Genomic DNA, 16,596 nt, shown 5'->3' with positions numbered 1-16,596 from the left:
CTTAGGCACACTGTTTGCTCTCACATCATGGTGCTAAGAGGCCAATTGTTCTTAAATTCTTTCAACTATGGGCCTTATGGAATGATTATAGCAGCTTGGTGCAGAAACTGAAAAGCTTCTAATCAGGATCATTCGTGTTTTATGCCAGAGAAGACCTGGCCCATTTGATTTTCGCAGACACATCCATGTTACTTTTCCTGCAATCTGGAATGATGCCTTCAGTTCTATTGGGCAATCTTCCTCATGGCCAACTAGCTGCGTTAAGGAAAATAATATTATTAATAATGGATTTGATGGGGTGAAAGTGGAGTATTTATTTAAAGGATGACTGTTATGGCAAATTGTATTGAATTGGTTAGTAGGATGCCTCATTCATCTGTTACAGTCATGGCTTCGCCTCCTGCAGTACATCAGAACCAGAGACTCCACCAGACTCTGATCTCTTTGGAGCTACTTCAGAGCCACACTAGTATACACAAGAACAGAATATTAATGACCTTGCCGATTTGGTATCCTACATACGAACGCCACATGTAGCATCCGTTCTACTAGAATGATTAAGAAATAGAGTATCTTATGTTTACTTCAAACAAAAATTTGGTACAAATGAGTATATCTCTGTATTACTGCCCCTGAGAGAGACAGATGGATAGATACATGTAGTTTATTATTAGATTAGGTAAATATCTAGATCAATGTTACCTTTCCCTTGCCACCTTCTTCCCTTGTGTTTCTGTTTGCCCCTTCCTCCTTATTGGTACTTCATTGCTTTGAGACATCTAGTTATGTGAGAAGGGAGAACAACAAAAAAGAGAGAAATCAGTAGAAGTTTTTGAGTCACTGTGCTCCAAACATACATCAAAGCATGCAACCATCAAAACAGCCTGATCCAGAGTTCATGAAAACATTTCCACTTCAAACCATCAAAGGTTCAGATTTTTAAAGTAAATTTGCCTTCTGCATCTTGAAAAAAACCCCAACATGAAATTGACTAGGAAATGTGGCCATTTGTATATTATCTAGCAAAAAGAATCGGGAGTATGAATATTATGTCAGAAACTTCTACCTTCAGCCTGCTGTCTGCATTCCAGAGTTCATAAGCTTTGGCCTTCTTAGAGCAAGAGCAATTCTTCCGCTATTCATGTGATCCTTACTACTGTAGTGTCCTTGCTCCCACAAACATTAAGGAAGGTATGATGCCAATACCCCTGTGAGACAGAGAAGTACTGTTTTCCTTAGTTAATAATATTAGAGGTGGGAAACTGAGGTACAGAGCGATCACAGGCTTGATTTTGACAAAGTGCTCAGCGACCCAAACTCCAATTGATGTTGATAGAGGCTTCTTTGACCAGGCCTAAATGGGCTTGCACAAGGTCATACAGTCGATGGCAGAGGCAGGAGTTGAATCCAGTGCTTTAACCACAACCCAGTCCTTCATCCCTGTCCTCAGTTCAATAGGCAGATCGCTCACTGAAATCATGGGGACACATCCTTAGATCCTTGCTCTGCATGTACACCATACTTATGCAGGCAAAACCTCCTATTAAGGTTAATGAGAGGTTGCTTGAGGAAAAAATTGTGCAAGGACTGGGGGTATGAGGTGGGCTATTGACAAGGTTGCTTTGCTACAGGAAAATGATACCATCACAGATCAGAAAGAAGCAGCAGCAGCCCCATCCTCTTGTAAGCAACCGTGGAACACAGAAAATCTAGCAGAGAAAGGTGAAATGGCTAGAAGTTGAAACTAAACAAATTCAGGCGACAAATAAGGTGTACCTTTTTTTAAACAGTCAGAGTAATTAACCTTTGGAACAACTTACCTAGCATCATGGTGGATTCTCCATCACTAGCCACTTTTGAATCAAGACTGAATGTTTTTCTGAAAGATCTGCTCTGGGAATGATTGTGGGGAAGCTTTATGGCCTTTGTCACATAGCAGGTCAGACTAGAAGATCACAGTGGTCCCTTCTGGCCTTGGAATCTATGAAAAACATATGTACTGAAGGGTCTCCATTCCAAATGGGAAGAGTTTGGTACATGTTGATAAGAGTTTGTAGTCTCTAGTCCAAGGGTTTGTGTGACCTGTTCTCCAACAGAGGGTGCTGGAAATATCTCCCTAAGCCTGCATTCTCCTCTGAATGCTTGTGTTTTTATTTCTGTGCCAGCTGACAAGTGTGACAGCTGTTTCTGAGCTGGGAAGGGTTAAAAGCATTCTGTGCCTTTGTTTCAACCCCAGCAGATTTAATTGAAAATAAAAAGTTTCAGAAAGATTAATTGCTTGAACAGAAAAGGGACCATGCAATTCAACCAGCTGAACAGGGCTGAAGTGATGTTAGTTAATTCTGTTACGTTCAATGGAATTGAGTCTCATGACGACTCAGACTTGGTGCTTTGAGAGGTGTGTGCGTGTGTGTGTGTGTGTGTGTGTGTGTGTTTGTGTTGGGGGAGGGGCACACACACCATTTTATTAAAAATGTGGCAGGCTGGGAAAATCATGAAAAGGATGAATAATTTTTCTAAGTGCCATTTAGACCCCTCCTTCTCTTTCCTAAACCATGACTGATTGATTAATGATGAGAGAGGTGAAGCTCATTCCCCTTTTCAAGCCCATTTTTAATGCCAATGAGCAAAATCCTATTCAGTTGGTTTGATGTGACTTCAGTGGGAGTTTGCCTAAAGGCTCAGTGAAAACTGAGTAAAGACTTCAGGACTGAGGGCTTGTCTACACCTATGCCGACAGGAGAGTGTCTCCCATCAGTGCAGGTACTCCACCTCCCTGAGCAATGGTAGCTATGTTGATGGAAGAATCCCTCCTGTTGACATAGTGCTGTCTACACTGAGCGTTAGGTCAGTATAACTGCATCGCTCAGGACTGTAGATTTTCTACACCCCTGAGCAACATGGTTATACTGACATAAGTTGATAGTGTAGACCAAGCCTTAGAAGCATGAAAGTGGGGTCAGAACAGGAAAGGGGATTGATGACAAAAGCATCCCATGCAGTGGAATCCACGTAATGGGGGAATCTCTTTTTTTCTTTACATTGGCACAACCTTGTCCCTATTATCTAGATGCCTTTGGCATCATTTGGAAAGTACAGCAGACTTAATTCACAAGTGTTACTAAAGTGCAGCAGCACAATTTGATATCACCCACGGCCAGCAGACTAGGAGTTGAAGAACTCTTATTTTTGAATGCCGGGGGGCAGGGAGATGAGCTTTGCAGCCCCGGTGGCCATCTTGACTCTCAGAAAATACTATTTCAGGCGGAATGCTGCATAGCCTTTATCATTGGTGCAGGAGGTGGCCCTGGGAGGGTGCCTGTAATGGTGGCATCAGGAGTACCTGTGAGACACTCCATCTGGAGGGCCATACTGAGTGAGGAAGAAGTACATTGTCCAAAGGCCGGCAGTGCTTTTTCTACACATGTTAGAGCTGCTGTGAGAGGAGCCAACAGCAGAACCAACATAAAATGGGGACACACCAAGATTTAAGTCCTACCAAGCACTGGAGCTGGTTGGATATTGTCTGGCCAATAATGTATTAAAAGAATAACCCAGTACTCTAGTCACTGAATAATTTTCTTTGCATTAATCAACCAGAGCTTCCTCCTAGCACCTGAAAACCTCTGTGAAAATGAGCTCACTCACACAAAGTGGGGCGTGGTCAAGACCAACCACTTTGTCCTTCCCAGTTTTGTTGTGTACCTACCAAAAACCTGATCAGTCTGTGTCATTGTTCTTTACCTGTCGCTGGCTCCATTACTCAGGTAGCTCATGTTGATCATTCCTATTGGCTTGAACCACTGTTTCATTTCCATTGTCATGACCTTCTCGAATCCTTTGCATTTTTGAGGTTTCTAGACAGGGTGATTTTAAACAGCTATTTGGTTGGGAACTAATTAGCTAGGATTCGTTTGTGAAATGGAAACTTGCAGAAACAGTAGTCAGAACTAAATGTGGGATTTCCTTATATGGAACATTTAAGCAGGAAATGCACAGTTTTACCTTCATGTATTTAAATAGGGAGTTCTATTTATGATGCTCACAGGAGAACATCCAGCATTTTCCTTTAGCATCTTGACATCTAACTTATGATTCTGCCACCATTTTTTTAAAGAAGCCTTCTTTCAACCTGGAAACAGCAGCGAGAAGAAAAGGCTGCTAAATCTTCAAAATGTAACTGAGCAAAAAATGAATCCATTCCAGCAATAATTGGTTTCTGTACACAGAGATAAGCTGCCAAAATAACAAGGCTGGGATTTGAAAAGCTGGCTTGCCTCCTGGTGTAAATCGGTGCGATTCCATGAAAGTCAACAGAGCTGTGGCACTTCACAAAGGTAGAGAGATCTGGCCCTGCCACGTGCATGGCACCCGGAAAATTCATTGCTGCTGATACTTGGAAGATACAAGACCCTACTTTGTAAATAACTTTCTGAAACAGTTTTTCCTGAAGACATGATAATATATGCATTTGCCAAATGGGGTCTACTGAATTTTTGAAGCAATCAAGGGAAAAGGTACCATCATGGCTCATTGCCTTTAAAATATAAGGATGCAGAAAGAAGTTGGCTGAGCAGATTGCTGGAGAAGCAAATCACAAATGTAATAAGCTGCATGTTTGCTGAAGTTCTCTTTGATATGCACAGGGAACCACACTGTTCCATCCTGCTAATGTTATTTTACTGGGCCATAGTTTATCGTTTTTTCTGGGCTATCTTCTGCCCTCACATACATCCGTGCAACCTCACTGATGTCAATAGAGGCGCACGGGTGTAAGTGAGAGCACAACTCAGGAGGCTGAATAGATCACTGAGCGGATAAAGAGCAAAATGATGACTTAAAATGGATAGTGAAGTTACATGGAGCTCCATGTTTGCCTGTAAAATAATAACTGCCTTGTCATATTACAAATTGCACCTAGTCTTGTTTGCCTGATGATATGAATTTCCTGGTAGTGGTGTTTAGATGCTACTTGTAATTATCAGAACTAGGAGCACTGGCTGTTGGGAGCCTGAAAGGACAGGAAACAGGAAGGGGGGGGGGAGTTGAGGAGGTGGAGTGAGAGCTACCGAGGGTGCAGCAGCTGCTTGGTAAAGAGGTTTCCACTTTAAAAATAAAGCCCTATTGAAGTTTTTTAGTACCTTGCCTGGTTGCTGCAACATTTTGGTGATGAGGATGGGTCTTCTGCCTCTGAACCCTTTCTGCAAAGCCGAGGTGAGCCTCCAATTGCTTTTATTGCCTGGATCCATATGTTTAAGACTTATCTGCTTGCAATCATTGCTACAGAGATTTCTGAAGTAAGAAAGCGTGCTCTGCTAATCCACTGCCTTGGAGCAGAAGGGCAGCGTATATTTTACACTTTTCCCCTTGCAGATGATAAATATGAGACTGCATTCACTGCATTAAAGCACTTTTTTGTGCCAAAAGTGAATGTAGTAGCTAATCGCTACAGATTTCACCAGCGTGAGCAGAAAACAGGGGAGACTATTATGCAGTATATTGCTTCCCTGAGGAGTCTGATTGTAACTTGTGACTTTGGGAATATGGCAGATGAGATGATTAGAGACCAGCTCATTGAGAAAACAACCATGCTTCTTGTAAGAGAATGCTTACTTTTAGAACCACAACTTACACTAGAAAAAGCAATAACCATTTCTACTCCGATTGAGTCAGCTAGAAGCCAAAATAATGAGCATGGATACAGAAGGCACAGTCCAGGCTGTGACTCCTTTGCAGAAAAGTTCACTATCGCTGCAGACAAATGATTACAAGAGGAAAACTAATGGAAAGCCACAGAATCAGCAAATTCAAAATACAGTAAAAGCATGCTTTCGCTGTGGATCCCCACAACACCTTGCAAGCTACACAGGACGTCCGGCAAAAGTAGTTCAGTGCAATCATTGCAAAAAGATTGGGCATTTTGCTAAAGTATGTCGCAGCAGCCAGTTCAATCAACAGGTGCATGCAGTTACAATACCAGATGTTACTGTGCTGAGCATGGACAAAATCACTACTGCACATATTCCAGAACAAATAAAGTGCACTGTAAACGTTTCTGCCACACCCTCAGGCAAATCACACTCTATTCAGCTAATGTTGGACACTGGCTCAGCAGTATCTATACTACCTGATTCCATCTATTTGCATTACTTTAAAGATGTGCCTCTTACTGAACCCAAACTTCACTTGGTGTGCTATTTGAAAAACCATATTCCAGTACATGGCTGCCTGAAAGGAGGGGAACAGGAAGGGGAGGGGGAGTTGAGGAGGCGGAGTAAGAGCTACCGAAGGTGCAGCAGCAGCTTGGTAAAGAGGTTTCCACTTTAAAAACAAAGTCCTATTGAAGTTTGTTAGTATCTTGCCTGGTTGCTACAACATTATGGTTTGAAGTATCATTACCAGCAGTACCTTTGGCTCACTTTTTTTTCTCTCCCCACACCACTCTGGCTGACAGAGAAATTTTACATACATTCCTGTGACAGAATTCTTGTGGTTAAAGTCAGAACTCAAGATGAACTGCCTGGAGGGTTTCTAGAATAACAAAGTCGGAGGACAAGCTAAAAAGGACATAGATTCTGATCAACCTCTCCAAACTAAAAGGGCAGCACATATGCCTCAGACTAAGCAATGGCCTCCAACCAGGAGAGTAGGACTCAGATATTCCAAAGCCCACCCAGTCACGCACCTGTTAGCAAGTGGCAATCTCTGTCTCAAGCTCACCCTGCCCCTTATGCTCAGGAAGTGCAAGTACCTGTGTTCCAGCAGGTCTTTGAAATGGAGCAGGGGGAGCATGAGGTCCCTGGTCATTCTCCTCTCTCTTGCACAGCTGTGCTGGGGAAGACACCATCTAGCCTCTTGTTTTCTAAAGAATTTTGGAATGAAAAGTACAATGTATTAATTATTTATATTACAGTAACACTTAGCCGCCCCAACTTATGTTCTAGGCACTGCGCATACACATAACGGGGGACAGTCCCCGATCCAAATAACCTACAATCTAAATAGACAAAGGAAAGATTATTATACCTATTCAACAGATGGGAAACTGAGGCACAGAGAGATTAAATTATTTTCCCAAATTCACCCAAGAAGGCGATGGCAGAGCTGGGAAATTAACCCTCCTCTCCTGAGTCCAGTGTCTTCAACACAAGGCCATTTTCTTCCCTATATCAGTGTGGTTGCTTTCATTACAATTACACAGTTTAATTCATGGTGAGTATTCATGTGATAGTGATTTTATTTTATTTTACACTGAGTCTTCTGGCAACTTTGGGACCTGATCCAAAGCCTATTGAAATAAAGGGAAACATGGATATCTAGAAACTTTGGACCTGGCCTTGGATGCATTTGAGAATCAGTCCTATTTCCACTGAAGTCAGTGCTAAAACTCCCATAAAATTTGAATGAGGGCAGGATTGGCCTCTTTGCATAAGAAGCAACATCAGTATATATGTAAGTGAACATTAATGTGCACAACTAATCAGTGTTTCCTGTGGCCTAACAGTTCATGTGTGGCAAACTGCATATGTAGTCAGGTACATTCATGTGATTTAACTGCATGTGGATTTAATTGTAACAGTTGCTTCATCTCACTTTAAGCACATACCCAATTTGTGCATGGAGATAAAGGCTCAGTTGGTTTCCACAATAAAAGGAAACTAGGCCTAATGACAGGTTCCAAGAATATTTTAAAACCAGGAACTTTCAGGGGAAGCCCATTGTATTTTGGTACTCATTTGGTTGCTCTCAAATGGGTATGTAAATTCTCGAGGATCCTAATTAGTGAAAATTATGCCATAATGCTGTGAAATTTGCTTGCTCATGACCTGGCATGATGCATAATCTGAATGTCCCATCTTTTTGTGCAGCCCTTCCCGCAATACCAGATGTCTAAAGAATAGCCTGGCACCACTTCCTTGGTCATTAGAGATTGAAAAACTCCAGTTTAATTATAAAAGTAAAATAACATAAAATAAAGCAGGTGCAATGTAAAGATTAGGGAGAATACAGTTCTGGCAAAAGCTAGATTTTTGCTTTACATCATTTTTGTTAGCACTCACTAATAGTGGTTGAAAACGATACAGTGATGTGCAGACTAGAAATAGAATGAAAGACAACTTGTGTTTTGCTCACCTACTCACACACCTCTGCTAATAGTTACCAAATATATCATTCCCAGGATACCGGGGAAACAATTTACCTGCTGGAATTTGTGCACAAACTGGTGTGGATGCCAAGAGACTTTTGGAAAACAATACTTTAACATTTTTGTTGTAAAGAAAACGAATCTTTCTGCTGATTTATGGAATGAGGCATCACAGATACAGAATGGGTGAAATCCTGGTCCTGATGAAGTCAAAGAGCCTATTTCTCCTCTGATACTACATTTACAATAGAGTTACTTACTTCAACAGTGCTATCTCTGATTTACATTGGTGTGACTGTGAGGAGAATCATGCCCAATGTGTCCTATACTGTGTGATTGAAAAAGGTATAAAGGTGGAGGAGGGCATATCAAACACAACTGATAGTGCATGGATTATTCTCTAGATTTACCCTCTTCCTATTCCCTCTTTGCTTACTGCAGAGATTGCAAAATTGTTCAGGGCTGCCCTGCACCCTTTAATACATTTGTACATTTTCCTGGTTTAAGAAAAGTGAGGATCTCCTGAAGAAGGTGCAGAATCAGTGCTTCTCCCAGCCAACTTGTACCCGAGGGCCTCACCCACTTTCTGGGTTGCTCTGGCCAACTCTCCTCACAGAACATTCCTCTTCATAAGCTTTCTGCTAGCAGAGGCCCTCAACCTGATTTATGCCAGTGGAAGAGATGTAAACTGAATGAGTGTCAATATTTATAGACTCTATATACCCAATTGGACTGTAGGCTGCTCAGACTTCACTGTGAAAAAAATATAATGTGGCTCATCAATTTACAACATGTTTAGAAAAAATACATAGAAGAAGTAGACAGCCGTTGGGTCTGCAAAGGGTGCTTGATATATGGAACACTATCAGTTGCCCTTAATGTTGCTGGTGGCGCTGTGAGAAAATTTTAAAAACTGATAAATAACAAAAATACATAAATAATTCCAAGAGATTATAGGAGTGTGTTGTAATCATTCCATTCATACCTCTTGTTTACATTACAGTCGTACCACATTACACCAATTTACAGTCAAATACAGAGACCCATGAAATTACCTGTCACAAAGGTGGTTCTGAGTGGCATTTTGTGTAGGCGATTGATGTACTGGCTGGTTTTACTTTTACAGTGTTAGCACTGCAAATGCTGTCTTTATTTTGAATGTTCCACCGTGTGTTCCAAGACAGTTTTGCAAAGAATGCTTGCTCTGATGTAGCCTATTAATATTCTGTGTGAGCACTGTGTTAATCTTCATGTTTCAGAAATCCCAGAGAATATCGGAGTACAATAAAAAGGCAATTATGAAACTTTGCAAGTAGCATAGCGTCTCCACCCTTGACTCTCACTGTCACGGTGCATAACAGCCGCATAGCCCTGATTATGATGGCGTAACTTAACATAATAGAAATCAAATTCAGAATGCTCATCTACAGTTAGTGGGGCAGAAATTTGTGCTGAGGAATCTATACCGATTGCTGTAGAACAGAGGTACTCAAACTGTGGTCCGAGAGCTCCATTCAGGTAGTCCGCAGATAGTTCTCTGTAAGGTGCATGCCTGGGCAGCCACACATGAGAGAATGAAGGGCCACCCACCAATTAGGTGCCGGGACCCTGGAGAAGACGCACACGTAAGGTGAGGTGGTGGCCTTGGGGGGAATAGGGGGTAGATAGGAGGGGGCAGAGGGATGAGAGGAGAGGGTGGGGGAAATTTGGGACGTGCAGGGCTGCAGTGTCCAGAGAAAGAGGTGACTTTCCCCAGCTCCAGGGCTGTGGCTGCTGGGGAGAGATGGCCCTCCTTCCCAGCCTCAGCTCTGTGGCTGCTCTGGTGGGGGAGAGAGGGTGAGACCCTCCTCTTTCCCAGTCCCCAGCTCAGGGGCTGCCGGGGCTGAGGAGAGGGCACGTCCATTGAATTAGAAAGGTAAAACTACCAATATTAAAATATGAGTTGTGCACTTTTATCTGTAGAACAAAAAAAGTTAATTATTATTAAGGTTTTTTTGTATAGTGCTTTTATCCAGAGTGCTTTACAATAATTAGCTAATGGTAGAAACATTTGGAAAAATCATTAAGTGGCCTGCAGAGACCCTCAGCAATTTTCAAGTGGTCTGTGGGGAAAAAAAGTTTGAGAACCACTGCTCTATAAAATGGTGTGTTGAGGTTTTTTTCCTATGTGAATTCAACTCATGTGCATTGAAATAATATAATAGGTTTTCCTTTTATGGAATTTCAGCAAACCACTTTGGCAGCATGGACTCCAAAGTTATGAGTAGGTCCAAAGAGCTTTGGATCAGATCCTTACCCTATTGAGGGTTTAGCCCCTGCAGGGCTATGCTGATTTTTAAATGGAATTTTAAGAAATGTATTATATCCTGTCTGTCTAGGATCTTGTATTGGTGCCCATCACCATAGTATCTAAGTATCCCCCACAAGTGATCTTTCTTTCTTTCTTTCTTTCTTTCTAGAAAGAGAGAGATGATATTGGAGAAGTTTTGTTTCCCTTATTGGTTGAGAATTTCAATTGTTGTGATTGCAGAGAGAAGGTCTCTCAGGCAGCTAGAAACAGTTCCATGCAGGACTTTGAAAATCATGGTAATGATCTTGAACTGGACCTTGTGTTCAATGAGTTATTAAAAACAAAAAAGAAGGAAATATAGAGATATTTAATACAAATAAATAAATGAGTATAAAATCAGTGTAAGTATGCAAAAAAGGTCTCTATTGTTGTAAAGATATCTATCATAAATCTTTCATTTGCTTAGAGAAAAGTACAAAACAATATATTAGCTGTTTAAAAAGAATATTCATTTTTGAGAAACACAAGCTGCCGAAACCCAGAATACCAAGCATAACAAATATTATACAAAGACAAGATGCACAAAAATAGGCCAGATGGTAATAGAACAATAAGTACCACACAGTTCTCTGAAGGAACCACCTCTGATGTAATTAAATTTTGTGTTGAATTCACCCAAGAGACGGATGATGATGATGGATATAACAGTGCCATGGCAAGCAGTATTTCCGACCCCAAAATCATCAGACCCCCACAAAAAAATCAGAAAAATTGGCCTAAAAATCATGAGATGTTGGGTTCCTTTTTATTTGCCTTCTAGCCTGTAGGGGTCCTGGTTTTGCCGTTTGTCTCTGGAGCCATGAAGGCTAAATTTGGTGTGTAAGTTGTTTTTTATGAAAACTGAGATTTTCAGTTAACTGCCTGACTTTCCTGGAGCCCTGGGCTTTAAGAAAAGCACAAAATATTGCAATTTCCATGATAAAATCATGAAAGTTGTCAATATTAGGTAGTTGGGTGCCTGATTTATATTGCCTTATGGGAACAGGACAGATCTAGAGCTGATAAGATCTGTTAAGACACTGGTGAGGGTCCTTCCTGAGCAGCTTCTGGGAATGGACAAGCACTTATCAAAGATGGTCAAGGTCTACTAGGTCTGTAGCCCCTTCCATCACATCTGTCACCTGAGAAGTTGTTAACTCATGGATTGACCATTGTTGTTCTTTCTACTCTGGGCTTCTAGGCTTCTACTCTGGGCTTTCTATTCACAAAATAAATTCAAAGATTTGAGCCTAGAAGCTGCAGCTAAGTACCAGACTCCAGAAATGAAAGGTGAATGAATTTATCCACTGCAATCCCCAACCCTAACTTTCTCTGCACCTGATTGCCTTTCCAAACACGCTGAAGATTGGGAGTTTCTCAGGGTAAAAAGGGTAGGCTTGCCAGAGAATATATGATTTCTCTGTCCTAAATAGTAACTTGAATTTGTGGCTTGTATTGTGGGAATCGGACATAAACACTCTCCTTCGTTAGTTTTACCGGCCCCAGCTCAGTTTAACAATTATAAACGTTCTTATGCTGCAGTCCAGGAAGGGGCTTCACCTTTCAAGGAGTGCACCGCTGTAGGTGTCTAGTGTAATTTCTCTCTCTCTGCTTCCTGTTCTGTTTATTTGCCTCCTTTACAAATACATCAGAGAAGCCAGGTCTGTGCAACTTAGTATACACAGCTTCTGTGTAACAGTCCGCTCACCCGATGTTGTGTCAGGCACGTGTGGACATATGGAGGTAGGGCTTACTCTGAAGCATGAAAGACCAGGCAATACAAACATGATTAAGGGGAGCCCCTTTGATGTATTTGTATCATAGCAGAGTTTCTGGAACTGGGAAACTGGATGCAGATTGGCATAAACCTAATTTTGCTAAACTGATGTGGAATCCTGTATAATTTATATAATCATAATTTGGGAGAATGAGGCCAAACCCTGTAGCCCTTATTTCTATCTCTGTCTTTCAGGCATAGAGACTAGTGGGGAGGGATGGCAGGCACACTGCGTTAATGCTTCCTTTCCTTGCAGATTCCCCAAATCCTTTTAAAGGAAACGTGCAAAGGAAGGGAGGAGCCTGATCCAATCCCATTTCAAGCATGTGGGAATCTTTCCATGGACTTCAGTGGATGGTGGATCTGGCCTTAAGTATGTTGTTTTTAAAGGCAGTGAAATAATATAAAATTATTTTATTCTAAAATTAGATACCTTATTAAAACAGTGTTTAACCATAACAGAAGCAATAATGTTAGAAATTAGAACTTTATTTTGAAATAGCGTTTAAATAGGGAGAGGGTTTTCTGACAGAAATTATCCCAAGGATGCAGGCTCATAGGAAAAAGGTAAAATGAAGCAGGGTCCGGTCGCTGGAAAGTTTCAGGCTGGTAACATTAGAAGAATCAATGGCTGATGGGAAATAGTACTGCATTGTCTCTTGGATTATCATGCTGAACTACCGAGATCACATAAATGAAAGTTTCCCAAGGATAGCTTTTATTAGGCACCCAATGTCTTCCATATGTTTCCAGTTTGAAAAGATAAGCATACATGTAGCTTGCTTGTTGAGTGTAGATTTGCCTTCTTTGTTTGACTGCCTCCCTCTCAGAGAATATAGATCACTTCACCTATACATCTGTAGCACAATGGCTTTACATGCAGAAAATGGAGAATATCAACTTCATGTGGTAACGTTTTTAAGGGCATTTTAGCATGTCAGTATCTGTCTTTTATTTTAATTAGACTTGTCTTCACTGGGTCAACAACTATGCTGATTTTAAATTATCTATGCAGCCTTAGAAGGCGAGGCAAATTTCATTTACAGGTGAATATAACTTTTGCTCTGGGCAGGAGGAGAAAGTAGACCAATTTTAACCATGTACAAACTTTGAGACACCTTTTTCAGACCAGTCATGACTCAACTGCTTTGTGGAATGCCAGATTATGATTTCCGTTGAGGTGTTTGACAATACTGGTTGCCTTGATTAGATTTTGTTAGATCTCTGCTATTTTTGTGTATTAGATTCTATTTAAAAGATAGAAAGACATAAGGAAGGGAGTTTACCTACCTGAAACCACATGAAGCTCAATACTTCTTTATAACAGGTTTTAAGCCAAGCCTATGTTAATTTTAGACTGGCTGATCCATAATGTAATGAGATCTGTCAAGCACGAGTCATCTCATTGTAACTGAAATATGAATAGACATTCCCCTATAATAGCAATATCTATCTGCTGCCTTCCAGATAATGTGAAAGAGGAGAAGTGACAGGAATGTCCCGTTTCATAGTGAGCAGTGGTCACATTTCATTTTAATATGATTAGGGTCTATTTGGCACTTTAATCAGTGAGATATCTCGCATGCCGAGAGTGTTTATCACTGGACAGGAAACTGCAAGATGACTTTTGTTCCCTTCTCCTTATCCATTTGATCAGACTTTGGAAGGGTTTTGGAAGCAGGACTGTGTGTGTGTTTTGAGGTTGGGGGGGGGGGTAGGAGGGAAGATGGTTAAGTAGTGTTTGGAATGTTTCCAGTTCTGTTCACCATTTCACAATCTAATGCTGTGAGAAGGAAATGTTGGCAGATAAGATGATTAAGAAAAGAGAATGCGGGGGGTCATTTCACTTCTTCTAGGAAATCCATCCTGTCTTTAACCTGGGTCCAAAACCTATTCTACTTCAGCCTCTTCCTCTGCCTGTATTTTCAGCTCTACCCCATCCAGTCTGTCCAAAATGTTGCGGCTAGCTTCCTCATTCTCACCTTTTACTCACACCTCTAATTCCTTCACTGGATTCCTCTTCTGTCCATCTGACTACCTACCTACCTGCCTATCTATCCATCTGCCAGAGCTGGGCAACACTTTTTCCTGTGAAAAAATCCAAGTGATTTTTCTATTGGAAAAAAAGTTTGTAAAAAAAACAAACCTGGGTTTTGATTTTCAAGTTTTGTATTTGTGCTTTCCCTCTATTTTCTCTACTGGCAAAGTGGGGAGGGAATAAAAAAGGAGACAGTGCATGTGATGGGGAGGAAGCAGTTTTGCATTTACACACACACTCACACACACACACACTCTCTCTCTCACACACACACACACACACACACACTTTCTCTCACCTTTATACTTTTCCCCACTGGAAAATGGAGTGCGGGAGGAAGTAGAATGCGGGAAGCTATTTTGCTTTTTTTAAAGCACCCTGCATACTAATGTTGCTCTATAAATAAAAGAATAATTAAAAATGACCATTAATAGAGAAAAAGAAGGTGGTTTGGATGGAATAAAAGCTGACCCAGACCTTCACCCCTAAACTGGAACTAACCAAGCCCAAATCTTTCACAGCTCAAGAAACTTCTGAGAAGTAAGCTCTTCCTTGACACCACTGAACAAGCTCCCCTATTTGTGTTGATATCCTTTTCCTGGAGTTTGAGGCTTTCAGCAAATGTTGACGTCTCTGTGTGTCCTGGGCTGGCTGGTGTGTACCACCTTGTAAAGCTCCAGAGATCTGCTGGGTTCTGAAGCACCTCCCAGCAGGAGCCTCTTGATAACTTCTATTGTTCTCAGTGATGTACCGGAACAAGTTTAGAGCTCTGTTTGAAGCAATACACTCATCTGCTTGCCAGGTGCAACTCAGGCTTTGAAAATGTTGCTTGCTGATAGATCAGGTCTGACAGGATTGAAGTCTTTTCCCTGATAACTCTTCATGCTTGGTGGTGCTGGTATACTGCATGAATGGGGTGTGTGTGTTGGGGAGGGGGGATAGAATAGTTTTAATTAGTTTTAATTTAATTTGCCCCACAACTGGATAGTTTTAATTTATTTTGCCCCACAACTCAAGTATCTTTTGAATCCAATGCCAGAAAGGCTGTGCATTATAGATTTGTTCATTTACAATTATTTCTATGCCTCTCAAGTAGATGCTAGCAGAAAGCTCTGAGAGATGAACTTTTTTTTTGTGTGTGTGCATAGAACATAATCAAGATTTTTACAAAACTACCACAGATTTTTTACTGCTGTTAGAAATTGTGGCCCCTCAAGTGAGACTGAGTCAGCCAAGTTCCATTATTAGTCATTAAAATGTGATGTACCTGACATGGCGCATTCCAATCTGGAAATTATTTCCAGGTTGGAAATAAGATGAATATTTTTACAAATAAGAGTAATAAACCATTTACCAAAGGTCTTGGTGGATTCTCCATCACTGACCATCTTTAAACGAAGATTGGATGTTTTTCTAGAAAGGTTGCTATATGCACAGGTCAGATGGAAATTTGCTCCAGATTAAGTGCAATAATAAATAAGCAGCTGAATTACCTCTAGAATAGAAAAGGAGTACCACCTTTTCATATTCTCTGTATGTATATATATCCTCTTACTATATGCTCCATTTTATGTATCTGATGAAGTGGGCTGTAGCCCATGAAAGCTTATGCTCAAATAAATTTGTTAGTCTCTAAGGTGCCACAAGTACTCCTGTTCTTTTTGCAGATACAGACGAACACGGCTGCTACTCTGAAACCTGTCTCTAGAATAGAGGATCAGAATTATTTCATTATTGGCACATAAAGAGTAGTGCTTGACTTAACAGATAAAATCAAACTTTGCCTGTTAGAGATTCAGAACTGGGGTTATTCATTGCAATATCCTGTGCTGGCTAATGCAAGGACTGAGAAGCATGATATACATTTTAAAACTCTAATTCATTTTTATCTTGATGCAGAATTGTTTGTGCTTGGAAGAATATTCAGAAAACTATCAGTCTGGAGTCTAATTCAGCACCCATTAATAAAATTACATAAAGCTAAGATAGTATGTGGTTGATGACTTAGACAGAACAAGTACCATATAGATGTATCTGTGTGATATATCCATGTGCATGAGCCCTGTCTCTCACAGATCTTAGTGGATGCATGTCCTATGCTCCTGGGTTTTATGGTAGTTAACAATGCACCAAATTCATAGGGACCTGAAGGCTTGCAGGGGATGCTGTCCTATCTCACCAGCTCTAATCCTGCCCCACCCCACCACCGCCCCTTCTAAGCATTAGACCACACTGCCTTCCAAATGTTGTACGTATGTAAAAAGAGGTTCCCATATTGCCATGGGATTCTTCTCTGGCTGGGATAC

The 16,596-nt window shown here is 41.0% G+C and overlaps 1 long non-coding RNA gene across 1 annotated transcript in view; it reads left to right on the top strand.

Moving 5' to 3' along the window:
• LOC311525042 overlaps positions 1-16,596 on the top strand; it is a 365,087-nt gene that overhangs the window by 296,618 nt on the left and 51,873 nt on the right. The window lies entirely within an intron of this gene.

Source organism: Lepidochelys olivacea, assembly GCF_965140295.1.
Source record: "Lepidochelys olivacea isolate rLepOli2 genome assembly, chromosome: 8".
In the NCBI taxonomy this organism is placed as follows: domain Eukaryota; kingdom Metazoa; phylum Chordata; order Testudines; family Cheloniidae; genus Lepidochelys; species Lepidochelys olivacea.
Note: the sequence above shows the minus strand (reverse complement) of the source record. Positions and strands in the feature narration are given on the sequence as shown.